This window comes from Eublepharis macularius, chromosome 8, assembly GCF_028583425.1.
Source record: "Eublepharis macularius isolate TG4126 chromosome 8, MPM_Emac_v1.0, whole genome shotgun sequence".
NCBI classification, from domain to species: domain Eukaryota; kingdom Metazoa; phylum Chordata; class Lepidosauria; order Squamata; family Eublepharidae; genus Eublepharis; species Eublepharis macularius.
Window position 1 is genome coordinate 68,561,191 of NC_072797.1, and position 15,021 is coordinate 68,576,211.

Consider the following 15,021-nt stretch of genomic DNA (forward strand, 5'->3'; position numbering starts at 1 on the left):
AATTATCTGCGGTGTCTGTCGATTATGAGCAAACAATCCCGCCCTCGGTGCTGGATGCAATATCTTCAGAAAAGAGAGAATGCTTCCAAAAGGTTAAACCAAGATTTGTGTAACTTCATGGTTAACAAGACAAACCAACTGCAGCTGCAGAGAGAATAAGCAAAACCCCTAGAAACAGAGATAAGGCCTAGCAGAGTGGCTCAGCCTAACAGAAGCTGAGCTCCATCCTACCAGCTATGGTGAGCCAAAAGGGCCAATACACTATAGCTGTTATATTAATATGTTTTATTGAATTATTATATAATTTAAATGCTTTTAATGTTGAAATGTTTTAATGTTTGATGTTTGCTGCTTTGGGCTCCCTATTTGGGTACAAAGGCACAGAAAACATATAAATAAAGGGAGGTAAGGTGGCGTCTTTGAGCAGCAGCCCTATGGCAAATCAGACATGATAGATCAGCCTTAGGAAAGAGAAATACTTAGCTGGGAACTATTACAGGAGTTTGCTATGGGAGCTTATCTACATGGCTGACTTAGGGTTGCCAGCCTCCAGATGGTGGCAAGAGATCTCCCAGAATTAATACTGATCTCCAGGCCACAGAGATCAGTTCCCTTGGAAAAAATGGCTGCTTTGGAAGGTGGACTCTATGTTACTATACTCTATTGAGATTCCTGGACTTAGAACCCCTAGTTTGATTAGAATTCTGAACTGACAGGCCAAGGTAAGAGTCCGGAAAGAGATATCTTGAAGAGAATTTTCAGAGAATATTGGACAGTACTTACTATGGCCTGAAAATGGCTTCCCTTGGATGAATCTGGATGTGTGAGTTAGTAAGTGCTGTTCATAAAGCACTCAAAATAGTAAGTGTGAATAATGGCCATCATGATCCTCAACACTGAAAATAATGGGTGCAAAGCAAAGCAAAGACAGAGTAGCAAAAAACACTGAATGGCATGTCCCTCATACAATTACTCTTCTGTCCACAGGAGACATTCTCATATGCAACACACACACACACACACACACACACACACCATGTAGGTGAAAATGTTTACAAGGGAAAAATCCCTGACGTACAGGAAAGAAGCATAAATACAGAACATTCCCAGCAAAATATTTAAATGATTTATCATCTTCAGATTGGCCTTTCTTTTCCTTGAAAGTGAAACGGTTTTACCCACATGGTCAGATATATCTGTGTTAGGAAAATCTACACAGCTGAAATTTCCTGCAGGTAAATTTCGGCAAGTTCCTGCCTATTTGCTTAAGTTCTCCAAGCAAGGAGGGAAAACCCCCACTATGCCTCATTATGCCAACAGCTTATTTATAAAGAAGAAAGGAGTACTCTAGCTTGTCTTTTATCCTGCGGCTGTTATTGGCAGCTTTAACAACAGAAATTAATATTTTCACAACAAGATATATAAGATGAAACAGGAGTCTGCTTAAATTTCTTTCAGAAATGTCAACCATCGTCAATACCTTCTCTTAGAACAAAGAACAGGTAGTATACAAAATATTCCAAATTATTTTATGGTATTCCTTTTCTTTTCTCTTGAACATGGAAAGTGCAAATCACAGCAGGTTATCTATATCTATATGGAGGGGGTGAAATGAAGTAAGCCATGTTTGGGACCCACTAGAGAGAAAAATGGGGTATAAATGAAGGAATTTGTGCACAAATTCAATGCACAAATGTTGAATTCATGTTCACTATATATACATAGATTGATTAATATTAATATTTAATAGCATTTAATAATAGATATTTAACAACCATCGTGGATACACAGGTAATGTAACCCACAGAAAGTGCACACTGTGAAACAAGATCACATCCAGTGGCCCCAACCCCTGATATATACACATTCAGTTGAATGTCTGCAGAGACCCACTAGATCCACTACACACACACACTTTCATGTGAAAAAGGTGGCTGGAAAAAAAAAATCCAATGGGGGGGGCGGTCCAACAGGGACCCAAAGCAGCTTACATCATTCTCCCCTCCTTGACTTGAGTCTCTCAACAACCCTGTGAGATAGGTTAGGCTGAGAGTGGGAGTCTTGCCCAAGATCACCTGGCAAGCTTGCAGGCAGAGTAGGAATTCTAACTTGGGTCTGCCAGACCCTAATCAGACACTCTAATAACAATAACCTTATGAGGTAGGTTAGACTAAAAGAGAGTAACTGCTCAAGGCCACGCAGCAAGCTTCCATAGGAAAGTGGGGATTCAAACTTGCGCATCTCCAAGACCTAATCAGAGACTTGAACCATTACATCACACTTTCATACCTTGCCTTTCTCCCCAATAGAAATCCAAAACAGCTTACATCATCTACAATATGGGTTTCTCTTTATCAAGAGATCAAATAGTAAAGGAGGACTGAGAATTAAATTTAAAAAGATATAAAGAATGTAAAACACCCAATTTTACTCTCACTCATGGATAGGAATAAAAATTGCTCCATGAAAACCAATGGTGCAGTTAAGGCATAATAACCTCATTACAACAATCAAGACAAAAAGACACACTCTAATGCCAACATGGCTTAATTATTGGTGGCTTTTTCCATTCTAAGGAGTAGCAGCTGCTAGTGACTAAAAAAATCTTTGTCTCTAAGCTATGTCCTCCAATACTGTCATTGGGAAGTAATTTAAACCTATTTTCAGAAGAAGGTTCTCAACAATCAGAGCTTTTTGTTGTATGTATACAACAACAGTGCATTTCTAATCTTCAGCATAGGATTATATGTGAATGAAATGCTGGCCATGGCACACAACTCAGATGTCAAAATAATTAAGGAGACTACTCCACATTACCTAGCTGACCTTTCTAATGTTCATTTGAGGAAGGCATTTACCCAAGCGCGTTTCCAAGCCATGCCATCAACATATACCCAGGGTAGATATCAAAAAACACCAGAGGCTCAGCGCCTTTGCCCTTGCAGTTCCAATGAGGTGGAAGACACTGCTCACTACATTTTACGCTGCCCCTTTCTATGAGCTCATTAGAAACACATTTCTGAACCCACTCCTCACAAATTTCTCTGGTTTAGAGGAGCAATCCATTGAGTTTTTATTGACTGATGCCATCCCAGATGTTACTTTTAAGGTGGCTACTTTTATCTTTCTACCAACAAACATAAGGAAGAGACTAATCCCAGCTGCCCCTACAAGACTTTTAGCTTCCACAAGAATTTTAGCTAAATTATAAATATATTTTATTCCAAGGTTTAATTGTATTTATTCGTACAGATATTTCAAATTTTATTAACTTGTATTTTGCAACCCCAACCGGAATGAAGAGGCAGACACAGGTTTGGATTAAAGGGCCGTTTATTAACAAGACCATAACTTAACAAGGCAAGGGCCAACTAAGCAGTACAGGTCAAACCCTGGGGTCAACTCCAGGACCTCCGCCTTGACCTGCCTGGGCGAGCCCCATCGCCCCAGGTATAGGCCATTCCATGAATGGCTGCCACCCAGCCAGCCGGGCAATGGATCCCCCCAGCAAGCACCTAACGCTGCAGCCGTACGGCATGAGGGAAGGCCTTCTGTTTGGGGATCCCCGCAGGATTCTGCCAGTGGTACGGTAGCCGTCAACAAGCATACCACAATAAATGGCAGACCCTGTTCCCCACACTTGGGGAAACGCCACTGGGTGCTCACCATCCCGCACCCTATTCCCAAAATCTCCTGCCAGCAGCTAACTATGGATCCACCTCATAAAATTCCTCAACCCTACCATTAGTGCAAGGTAGGCGAAAAAAACACTTTTCCCAAAGCCAATCAGGGAAAATGGGCAAAAAATTCCTACCTGGCTCTGTAACAGCAGCCAGCTAATCCTGCACTAAAACAGGGAGAGGTGGGTGGGTAGAACGCGTCCCAACTGCGGCCAGGGGAAGGCGGAGCCGCCCGAAAACGGCTCCTGGCTCCGCCCCCTGGCCAAAGCCCCGTATGCCCGGGAGGAAGGGAGACTGCCTCCTTCCTCCAGCAGGGCTGCAAAGCATGACTCCCTGCTCAAGCTGCGTGCAGCCGCAGGGTGAGTCATATTGTTATGATGGACTGTCTAACTGCAACTGAAATGGACTGTGCTATTTGTATTTTGTTATGACGGCCTGTCTAACCTGTAATGAAATGTACTGTGCTATGGGGGTTAGGATATTATGGCCCACAGCTACAACTATAAATATTTGGATACTCCAAATGCATATTATTAAAAAGATACTATCTTCTTTGCCATTACTATGAAAAGCAAAACAAAACCAGAGATTAAGAATTAAAATTAGTTCTCATTTGTCAACAAACAGATACAGGCAGGGGAAAACGAGACACCTCCCCTTTTTTTGGACTTTAGGTCTACAAATGAAAAGGAGAGGAATGAACTAAAATGTAGATCACTGACTTACTTCTGATAACTTTCTCTAGGGGGGGACATATAAAAGGCTGTCATTTTGACTCTGATACAGCACAACTTTGAAAAGATGCTGTCGGTGAGACACAATCATGTCTTGCGATGTCTCCAATTACCTTTAAAACTCACTAGTGATGATAAACGGGCTCATGGTAGTAAAATTTAGAAGCATTATCCTAATACTGGCTCAGAAGAATAGTACAGACGGCAATATAATAATGGGCTACTGCCTATCCTTATCCTATATTATACTCTCATGATAGAAGACATTTTGATCTTAAAAAGCCTCTCTACATTTCTTTTTATGTCGGCTTACATACAGGATATTAAGGAATATGAAATGATCGGCATGTTAAAAACAAGAACGATACCATTTGTACACTCCCCAAGCAAGAATACAGTAAGAAAAAAACCCACAGTATTTCTAACATCAAATCAAGTTTTATTTAAATGAACCCACTTTCCAACTGTACAAAATGGCAAAATATGTTTGATCAAATGTAGAGAATTATTCTTGAACTGATTGTTCTTTTTAAGATAACTTACTAGTTCTCCCTCTTCACATAAAGTTTCCTAATAATTCTTAATCCGTGTGTCAAATTCCACTGATAAAGGTTCTTCCAGACAGAAGTGGGAAGAGGAGTTTTTAGTGCCAGGCACTGATTCCATACAGTTGACATTTGCAAGCCACAGGGCAATTACTCAATCTCTGTGCTGATCCCGGCTAGCACAAATGGCAGGCCTGCCATGGGCAATACATTCCTCACACAAAACTCTTTTTGGTCTTTTCCCATCGCACAAACATACACTTCTGCTGTAACACTGCAGCAGCTACAAGGAACCTGGATCAAGTCAGCTCATGCACAGACTCTTCGAAAATATATCCGCAGATTCTGTACTTTAAATGACCTATTATATAACTGTGAGCATTTGGAACAGAAGAACATTTTTAATAAATCAAAATGCAGACCCATGGCTGCATACACATACATTTACTTAAGAATTACTTCCATTGAAATCTATGGAATGTACATCTGATTGAAAATGGATTGGATTAAACTATGCATGTAGTCTCATAGATTATGTATAGTATCAATTTTACACATATGTGAGATCAAGATCAATCAATAGATTTTTCTATACCACCAATTTAATGAATTAGAAACTACTGCTTGAAATACAGTATTTTATACAAATCTCATTGCAATATTCCTCATTGTAAAATACATTGTTCCCCACCCCCCTGCTACACCTGTCTTGTTTGTTCAAAGTGAAAACTTTGCATAGCAGCACTATGATTTCAGGTGGGACTTTGGGAGAAATAGAAGTGAATTAAGGAAACTAATTGGTGAAGAAAGGTGTAATGTGAAGAGAAGAAAGGCTAAATGCTAGTATATGTAACTTGAAGATATTCCCTTCTTGCACCTTGAGAATATTTACTAGCTAAAATAAAAACTCTCAAATGCAAGAATTTTTTACATTTTTTTAAGTTATTATGTAAGGAAGATAAGGTTCTAAAAACTAGAATTTCAGATATTTTGCTTAAACTTCCAAGATCTGAAAGTATTTTTTCTCTACAGCACAAACATGAATAACTTGTTACTCACTGGGATTGATCTGAGCCTACTGCGGCCCTAATTTCACATCTGCTCTTTGAAGACATTCCATATGTCAATATCTCTGTTTCCATGACATTGTCACATCTAACTTCAATTGTGCAAATTACTCTATGCATATCTTCAAAGCTATTCTCATCAGTTTAAGAAATGTCTTCAGAGTCTTGGGAGGCAAAACTGGTTTTGTTTTTAGATAAAAGAAAACATCTTTGTTCAGAAGGTCCCAGGGTAAACTTATTATATCTAGGCAAAGACTAGTACAAGTTTAACTGTTGTCTACGTACAAACCAGACCTAAAAAAGTTAATGTAAGACTTCCAATATATTTCAGTCTATGCTGGATTGCAAACTTTCATTTTATTCAGAATGTGAACTTAAGACATCATATGAAAATGGATATTTATATTTTGAAATAAATGCATTCATGCATAAATGGTACCAAAATAAAAATGGGAATTACAGTAAAAAGAATTCTTACAGCTCCTTTAGGACACGTCTATTAACAATTTGCTATTTTGCTGAAAGCATCTGTATGGGCACTCATTTTGAAAAGTGTACCGATTACATCTGAAATCACATCTTTCCTGTAAAGATCTCAGGGCAGAGTCTCAAGGCCACCTGCGACAGACAAGAGGCTGTCCTGCCCTGAAAGGTAAAACAGCCAGACAGTTTTTTCATACCTGAACCTATTGGAGTGCTGCTTCAGCATCCAATCACTTTTCAGAGGGGGGATGGAATGTTGGAAGGAAGCACAGCAGTAGTTCAGGGGGCAGCTGTCTCAGGGAGAGAGCAGGCAGTTTTAAGGGTAGCTTTGCATGTAAGTGTGGCAGAGTGGTTTATCTCCATCTCTGGGAAAAGATAGAATACATGGTTGTGAGTAGGGGTTTGCAGCCCCAAAAGATTTGGGTTTCCTGCTTCGGGCTTCGGTTTTCCCGAAGCAGGGGGGAAATTCGGAAATACCATAATTCCGAAGCGGCAAGCCACTTTGGAATTATGGTACTTTACTCGCTTCGGCATGCTCCGTAAATATTTGGAGCACACTGAAGTGAGGGGGAGCCACTCCCTCACCCCCTCCTCCCACCCCCGGGGCAACTCCTCCTCCTCTTACCTGGCAGGACAGAGATGGGGAGGGTGATCAGCTGGGTGGCACACCGCCACGGCACCAGCCACGACACGGCGGCAGCCACGGCAGCACGAGGCTGCGACGGCCTGGAGCCAGCTGGCACCTCTGCCACCACACCGCCTCCTGAACCTGCAGGGCGGTGGGGAAAGCTGGAGCCACCTCCTCTGGCCCTTCCTGCCCCTCAAATGGCCACGGCGGCCATTTGAGGGGCAGGAAGGGCTTTCTCCACCTCCTCCACAGCCCCCTGGGCGGCAGGGAGGGCCAGAGCCACCACTGCTGCCAATGCTGCAAAGGTAAGTGGGGGTGAGTGGGGGTGGGGGGCTGGGGTGATGTTTAAAGGGCCCCACTGCTGCTTGGAAGCAGTGGTGGGGCCCTTTACGAATGCTTCAGAAAGCTTTGATTCAGGATTCGGAAATTCCGAATCTTTACAGATCAGATCCAATTCGGGCATTTTTTCCTAATCGGATTCCCAAACTGCACATGCCTAGTTGTGAGACCTGCCTATGGTGATGAGAGACTTCATATAATTTAGGAAAGGGCAGGCTGAAAATACAATTGAAACCAGAGACCTTCTTGTTGGGAATGATGGATATTCTGCTGGATAGAAGCTTTGGAACTTTGCTCTTATATATGGTTACAGCAGTAAGACTATAGTATGCACAAAATTGGAAAAGTCCAGTATTTCCTACATTGAGGAATGGTCGATAAAGGTGTTGGAATTTGCAATGAGGGCAAAACTTACTTCATAGATCAGAGGAAGACAACATCTATGTTTGTGGCAGAATGGAAACCCCTTATAGACTTTTTACATGACATAGTTAATTACAATTTGGTGGTTTGTGGATTTATGGATTAAGCACTATGGACTTTAGAAAAAAGAGAGCCTTTATTTTTAACAGAGTAAAAGAAAATTTGAATGGGATACTTATATTTGTCACAAAGAAAATCAGAAGCCCTCTTGTAGTTTATTTAGTCTTTTTCCTTCTGGTTTTTTTTTCATCCTTTTTCTCTTTTTCTTATGTTTGTATGTATTGTTAGTTTGGTTTGTTTGTTAGATAGGTATTTTTCTTTTTGAGTGAGTTTTTGTGTAACTGTATGTTTGGTTTTCTATCTAATAAAATTAGGGGGGCAAAGGAAAGGGCAGACTAGTGTTGGTGTGTGTGACAGGACCCAACATGGTACCCAGGTAGTGAAAGCCTGTTTGTAACCACAAGCATTAAAAGGAATTCAGGTCACAACTAGAAGCCATAACTAGTCTAGTTTAAGCACCTTAGTCAGGCTTTTTCTGTCACTATTTGGAAACCTGTGCTGTTGAACTGTTCTTTTACAACCTGCACATAAATCTTTTTTATTTTTATACAATTTCTGCCTGTGATACCCGTATCCTCCTTGCTCACCACAAAACTTACCTCATGGCAGGAAATCCAAAGCCTATACTACCCTAACTATACCTTATAACCAAGGGAAACAACTGAGGGGAAGGTTCTGTTTTAAAAGAGCCTAGTTTCCCAAAATCTTAAGAGGCTATGTGGATGGTGGGTCAGGGCTAGAGCTACAGCAGCTATTACAGGAAAGTTGCTCCATTGCCTCCAAAAAGCAAGTATACACACAACCCAAGAATTCGTTGGAAGAAAGTTCTTGCTGTATTTGATTATTCTAAATGGCACAGAATTTCAAGGTGGAAGCAAAACAGGATTTCTGGATTCTATGAAAAGCACCTATTGTATCGCTAAGCTTCTGATCCTAGCAGTGCTGCAGGACAAAAACCTAGGAAAAGTAATATTAGCTTGAACTTACTACCAACAGTGGAACACAGTTTCTAGATTTTCAGGGGTTTAGATTTGTTTTGTTTTTTATTTGTCGGCATTGCAGATACGTCTCAGGCACACAAACACACACAATATATATTGTACAAGTACACATAATATATATTGTACAAGAGGAAAAGATGTTGCTTAAGTAGGTATATTTTTCCAGTGATTTATAATTTTTTTACAGATCAGTTGGGTTGGGACAACAGATGAGGTAGCGTTGCTGTACATTCTTCAGTCATTTTAATGGTATTAAAAACAAGATGAAGCGCATAAAATCAATTGAAATAAACAAAGGATGCCCAGCTGGACTACCCTCAGTAGTTTTACCAACCTCAAGGTGGGGCCTGGTGTTCTCACAGAACTTCAGCAGATATTTAGTCTACATAGATTAGTTCTTCATGAGGAAAGGCAACGTTGGGAGGCAGACTCCACAGGCACCACTATGGTATACCACAGCATCTAGAAGAAACAGATGTCCTAGAGCAGCTACACAGTATGGTTACCACCTCCCTAGTGGGGGATTCCCCGTTCCCAGCCTCCACTCCCTGCCACCTCTCACCTAACCAGCAGGGTGGTGGTAATGAAGGAATGGGGCTGGGATGGGACAGCTGTTGGTGGGCATTTTCATACAGATATGGAGAGTGAACTTTTTTTCTTAATCCTAAGAAAACCCTATAAAGGACTTTGTGAGGGGTTTTTTTAATGTTGAGTGGAGCAGAACTGGATAGCAACCAGTAATGGCAAGCACAAATATTTAGGATCAAAGAGTTAGTATAAGATACAGAGTACATACATCCAGAAGCCTACAAGAGATGAAAGGTGGGAGAAAATGACGAGGAAAGTGAAATAAAGCAGGAAATTTAAAATTTGAATTTTGGTGAAAGAATGTAACCATACAGGAAAGGGAGGGAATGGAGGAGCTGACTTTTTACCTGGATGTGACATCACAGGACATGATATCATATCTCCACTGAGCTCCCTCCCCTCCCCAAATGTCACTTTCCCTAGACCCCACTCTTAAATCTCCAAGAACTTCCCAAGCTATAGCAGGCACGCTAATGCTCAATTACACATTCTTGCTGTTACAACAGCACCTTTTTCAATATGCATTAACAGAAACAGGTGGAAAAACAAAAGGTCTAGAAGTAAGCCAAGCAAGTTACTGTTTCACTAACAGTGTAGATCAAGACAAATTTCACTGAACAATAACATTTGACTTGGCACCAATACAAGGCTACTCTCTGCAAAATGTTAGCTGTTCAGTTACGTATTAAGCATTCCTTTTCTTACAAAGATAAAACACAAGTATACTCTACAAATATTTATTATTCTTGTAAAAGATGTCTATTAAAGGTGTCCGTTTTAGCTTCTACTGCTCTTTCCTAAATAGAAAGCTTGCTCAGATAAAACAGCGGCAAGAATAGCCATGATTTCTAAGGGTTTCCTTTCTCTATAGTCACTTTTCCCATTCATGGCACATTCAGTAGGAAATAAGATATACTTATTTCCCCGAAAGTTTCTAAGAATACAACAACTGGCATCCTCACAAAACAGACAACTTTCCTGACACCTTACTGTGGAGGTCTAGCTATGAATCTTTTTAAATTTTCAATGGCCTTTTTTCCTAAAAGAGCCTTCTAAAGTTATTGGGATGATTTACGGATGCTGTTAGATTATGGTTCTATATTTGTTTTCATCCTGTTAAGACTTTGGATCTTCATTTGTCACAATTTGACATTTTATTGTTGAGTTTTTTTATTAATTGTATGAGCCATCACAAGTATATGGAAAGATGAAGTGGAAGATGATAAAATTATTTGCACTTATTCTTGTCACTAACCTTCTATAAGAAATTCTAAAGGAGTGGGAGACTGCTCATCTGTCCCCATTGTAAAAGTTTTATATCTATCCACTAAATTTTCATCCAACCCTGCCTCCAAGGAGTTCAGAGCAACATTCATAATTCTCCCCTTCAGCATGTTTCCTCACATGAACCAGGTAGGGATCCCATTCCCCCACTCCCAGACTCCACCCCACCCCCACTTCTCACCCGGCCAGCAGGGGGAAAGGAGCAGGGAACAGACCTGGGAGGCAAAAAACTTCCAGGGCACGAATGCAGCGAGTACCCTCCCAGCAGTGTGTGACAACATCACTTCCTCAATGCTCCCACGCTTCACAGGGGCCAATTTTTGCCCCAATGGGCTGAACTGGCCCCACACAATGTGCAGAAGCATGCCTGTCACCAGCACAATGATTTCACTTCTGGAAATGACATCATCACATCTGCACTGGGAGTGCATACATGCTTTGTGCATGCGTAAGGAAGTTCCTCCTGGCAAATACCGAATCCCCCCCACCTCCACTGGGAGGTTATAGGGACATGGCAACCCCTAGAACCAGGTGAATTAGGTTAGACCTAGAGATGCCCTGGATCTGCTCACTTAGCAGGGCGGGGCAAGGAGGAACGAGGCCAGCCAGGCGCCGCAGAGAACGTGTTGAAATGGTGTGCACACTCCAGAGGCCCCAATAACATTACTTCTGATGTTGACCACAAAGAGATGACATTGTTTCCAGTTTTGCACCATATGACATCACCAGAGGGCCTCCAGAGCCCGTGAGAAGCATGGATTGGCCGCCCACTGCCCCGCCCATTCCTCGCTTGCAAAGTAAGACAAGCCAGCAACCCTAGTTAGGCCAAGAAAGAGTAACTGACTCAAATACAGTGAGCTTCATGGCTGAGAAGGAATTTGGGTCCAGGCCTCCCTGGTTCTTGCCTGATTTTCTAACAAGTACATCACAATAGACTCCATTGTAAGTAGCATTTATACATATTTTCCAGTGTTCAGAAAACACTTCACACATATTATCTCACTATAACCCTAACAGCAGCTCTGCAGGATAGTTGAGTATTACCCTCATACTACAGATGGGAGGCTGAGGCTAAGGCAGAGCCCTTCTAATGGCCATAGAACAACTTGGTAACAGAGGTGAGATTGGAAGCAGGGAACTCCCATGTCACTGCTCATTTTTTTAGCCATCACTATGACAGTCCAGAAAAATAATGTCCAACTAGTTGGTGCTATTAATTTAATAGTATATGATATAAAATGAAGTGTTCTTTACAAGTAAACAATGATTTCCTAGCAATTTTCATCTTGACACATGAATAATACTTTCCTTCCCTCATACTCTTACAACCTAATGATCAATGTCTGCACTTTTCATTAGAATATCCTTTGGAAATGGATATTTTCAACTTCCTTCCTATGCATTAGCACTGGATGCTTCAATGCCCACGGGGTCAATCATGCTATAGGGGACCCATCACTCTGCCTCCCAGTTCTGGGCACTGATCACAGCAACTCCAGCAATCAGGAAGACAGAACGAATTCACCTGATTTGTAAGACCAAAAGTTCTTCCTTTCCGAAAGGCCAGGCTTTCCAATCTCAGGGTTGTTCTGGGGTGTACCCACATAAAAGACATGAACTCCAGACTAGACATGGGCACGATCTGAATTACGATTTCAAAAAAACCCCGATTTTGGCGTTTGCGCCATCGTGACTCAACTAATCAGTTCCGTCCACGGCAACCGATCCAGCAGTCAGGGGTTTGCTTGTTCGGGACTTGATCGGATGTATCGGTTTCTGTTCGGAATTGCAGACACTCTTGCGCCAGTAATTTATTCCCGGGGCAACGGAGCCAGGGGAATGAGCTGTGTTTGCCCTCCTTCTGTCGCCCTCGAAACACAAATGGAAGCCCAGCTTTCCTTGATTAGCAGGCTTCCTTCCAACCACGGAGCAGCAACCCAGGGGAGGGAGGGGAAAGGGGGTGTTCTGAAGCCATGGGCACAAAGGAAAGGCAAAAGGCAGCACGGGAAGCTGGGAGGCCGCCCGTGCCATTCGTCTTTCCCCAGGAAAAGGGGCGTGTGGGCAAGCCAGCCGCCCCTTGTCCTGGGGAAAGGCAAAAGGCAGTGCGCCCATGTTGTTCGTCTTTCCCCAGGACAAGGGGCGCGTGGGCAAGCCGGCCGCCCCTTGTCCTAGGTAAAGGCAAAAGGCAGCGCGGGAGGCTGGGAGGCCGCCCGCACCGTTCGTCTTTCCCCAGGACAAGGGGCGTGTGGGCAAGCCAGCCCCCCTTGTCCTGGGGAAAGGCAAAAGGCAGTGCGGGTGGCTGGGAGGCTGCCTGCGCCGTTCGTCTTTCCCCAGGACAAGGGGAGCTTGGGCAAGCTGGCCGCCCCTTGTCCTGGGGAAAGGCAAAAGGCAGCGCGGGAGGCTGGGAGGCAGCCTGCGCCATTTGCCTTTCCCCAGGACAAGGGGCATGCGGGCAAGCCGGCCGCCCCTTGTCTTGCGGGGCAGGTGAACGGCGCAGGCAGCCGCAGAGCCACTCGCGCTGCCGCCAGCTCCGCAGCACACTGGGACAGCCAGCTTGCTGCGTGGGCGGGGGGGGGGGCGATCCAGGAGCGCACATGCGCAAGAGCCTGACTACTGTTGCCCTGGGCGCTGGCAACCGTAGATCCAGCCCTGGGAATGTCCTCTCCCTGAGGGGAGGCGGCTCATTGCCGGGTTAAAGACTCCCCCCCCTCTACTCTAAGTGTGTGTGTGTGTGTGTGTGTGTGTGTGTGTGTGTGTGTGTGTGTGTGTGTGTGTGTGTGTGTGTGTGTGTGTGTGTGAATGTCCCCTCCCTCCCTGAAGGAAGGCGGCTCATCGCCGCCTCCCCCTGCCCACCGAGCCTGGCGGCCGCTGCCACCAACCACCATTCCTATATCGCTGGAAACAGCAGGGTGCCCTCCCGCTTTGGCCTTCCCGATTCCAGATTGGAAATGGGACTTGATCGATTAGAATCGGTGGCCTGGGTTTGGCAGTGGCCCGGATCCACGAACGGCTTAATCGGTATTTTTTTTTTGGATCGTGCCTATCTCTACTCCAGACTCAGCTTAGTAAAAGATAAGTTTATTAATTAACAAGTGTCACCAAAAGCATGAAGCGCTCTTACTCAGGTAACAAGCATTAAAACAAGAAATCCTTACTGTTGCTAAATATTAAAACTGCTTAACTAAAACCTGAGAGCTAGCTACCTAAGCATGTCTAAGTTGTTTCCACTGTTGCATACCTCATCCATCAGAAAGCTATCCCTCTCTCATGCCTAGTTGATTCAGCATACTGATGTGACAGAATAACATGGAGCTTTCAGCTTCTCTACTGCACACTTACATCATGATGAAAACTATTCGAAGGAACTTAGTGAGTTGAGAAGTCATGTGTAATACCTGACAACTCAAGAAACAATCAGGGCTAAGTTGTTAATTGGCATTACACATGTGAAAAACTAGGGAGTCAACACAGGCCTCTGAGAACAGTCCCTCCAAGGTCAAATCTCCAAGGAACTTGAGACTGCTCTACAAGTGTCTCCAACCAACTTGGCAAACACTTTCCCAGGCTAGGCCACAAACCTTACAACACTTACAGCCCTGAGTCTAAGTTCAGCCATTTTCTCTCAAAGACCTAGTCTCAGGTTAACAGCTTTCATATATGTATCGTATTTGGTCTTTGACCAAAATTATTAAATGAATACTAGGTATAGTAAAAACTGTGCAGTCTATATTAAGATCAGTACCTTGTTACTGGGAAGAATGGTGGGATGGATTTCACAAGTATCTGGAGTATGCATAAAACAGCATAATCTGCCAAATCTATCCCACAGGACTGCATGTTAAGCTCTACTAGGACTGCATAGCTATTTGAGCACACTATTGCTAAATGAAAGCAAACTGATTTATCTTCAATGGAAATGAAGGGCCTATTTAAAGCCCTACATAGCTTGGGATTGGAGTATCTAAAGGATCATCTTCTCCCATATGTTTCTGCCTGAGAGCGAAGCTCATAAGGACAAGCCCTCTTAACTGTCTCATCAGCTAACCTGGTGGGTACATAAGAGAGGGCCTTTTTGGTGGCAGTCCCAAAATGATGGAACAGTATCCCCAGGTACATGTGCCTGGTCCCCTCACTCCTGATCTTCAGGAGACAGCTGAAGACATTTTTTTCTTTAGGACTTTTTTAAAAT

The 15,021-nt window shown here is 43.1% G+C and overlaps 1 protein-coding gene across 5 annotated transcripts in view; it reads right to left on the reverse strand.

The window, feature by feature from the left end:
• EPB41L4A (erythrocyte membrane protein band 4.1 like 4A) overlaps window positions 1-15,021 on the reverse strand; it is a 177,427-nt gene that overhangs the window by 143,660 nt on the left and 18,746 nt on the right. Inside the window, exon 1 of one of the 5 annotated variants that reach the window (XM_054987242.1) lies at window positions 9,295-9,324. The exons of 3 other annotated variants lie outside the window; for them this stretch is intronic. The gene's annotated coding sequence lies outside the window, so the exon portion shown is untranslated. Of the gene's footprint in view, window positions 1-9,294; window positions 9,325-15,021 lie in introns of those variants that run through there. One more of the 5 variants, XM_054987241.1, reaches the window with a different exon arrangement.